Consider the following 1,390-nt stretch of genomic DNA (forward strand, 5'->3'; position numbering starts at 1 on the left):
GGGGGAAACTGGGGCACAGAGAGACCCCCCCCCCCCCTCAAGACCCCGCTCAGTGGTGGCAATGGGGATGCACTGGGCCACACAAGCAGGAGGTACCTGGAGCACTGTGCCATGCTGAGGGCAACGCTTCCCCTGGGAAAGGTGCTCCAGATCTGGCCTGTCCCATCCCCTCTCCCCATGTCAGCAGGGATGGGGGCACTGCTGGCGCAGAGCGAACTATTGGCTTAATTAATTTTCTGTTATTTCTCCTAACGAGCTGGGATGTGGAGCGGGCGCTTCCCTCGGTTGGCAGCCAGCGCATTCCCCCGCCCCGGCAGTGAGCCGGGGGTGCGAAGCCTCCAGGCACTGCTCAAAACAGACCGTGTGTAGGAGGGAAAAATTACACCCCGGGAAAAATCCCTCCCCAAGCCAGCGCCTTAACCCACTTCCCAGCTGCAGTGCTGGGAGAAGGGAGTCAGGCATTTGGGGAAGGGGAGAACCACCATGAGATTGGGGCAGCTCCTCCATGAGGTCCCTGTGAAGGGCTGAGCCAAGTCCTGGACTATGCTCAGACCTGATCCTGCTTCCAGCGAGGGAAACTGAGGCAGTGGCACTGGGGAGGGATGGGATAGCACAGCAATGTGGGCAGAAAGGTGATGCCTCCTGCTGCTGCTGCTGCTGTTGGAATTGTTGTGGGACCCCCACACTACTGCCAGAAGTGAGAACAGAAACTGGGGAGACCTGAAGGGAAGGGAGGAAAAAGAGGGTGGGATGCAAAGGAGGGAGCTGGGGTGCCCCTGCCTCTCAAAGCCACCCAGCCACCATGGCACAGGCAGGGCCCAGCAGCATCCTTTCCTGCCAAGCCTGCCTGCAGAAGGGCAGAGCTCACTGTGATGCTCCATCCGCAGGATCAGGGTGTAACAGGAGTGGGGTGTGTGCCCCCACCTCTCTTTGGTGTGGGAGGGGGCTGGCAGGAGGCTGCGGCTGCCGAGGCGGAGGCAGCGAGGCACAAACGCGCGGGTGGCAGCTCCTGCACCACCAACACAACAGTTGGTTCTTCCCCGTGAGCCAGGGAGGCTGGGGGAGAGGAAGGGGCTCACATCAGCCCCCAGAGAGACAAGGGGCTCCTCCAGCCCCGCTACTGGGCAGAGCTGGGCTGGGGATGGGTGGCAGCTGCTTTCAGGGATGTGGGGGTGAAGGCGGCTGGTGCCAGGAACAGCAGAGCTGCAATGTCAGTCCCACTGTGAGCTCCTGAGAAGGGCAGAGCTGCACCAAGGAAGAGCAGAGTGGCTCCTGGGAAGGGAGAATGGCCCCTGGGGAGGGAGCAGTTCCTGGGAGACAGCAGAGGTGGCACTGGTCCTGACAGGGAAGCTCAGGTGGATGCTGTCCCTGTGGGTGTCAGCCCCGGAAA

The sequence above is a fragment of the Pyrgilauda ruficollis genome, unplaced genomic scaffold (assembly GCF_017590135.1).
Source record: "Pyrgilauda ruficollis isolate IOZ18807 unplaced genomic scaffold, ASM1759013v1 scaffold161, whole genome shotgun sequence".
Taxonomy (NCBI): domain Eukaryota; kingdom Metazoa; phylum Chordata; class Aves; order Passeriformes; family Passeridae; genus Pyrgilauda; species Pyrgilauda ruficollis.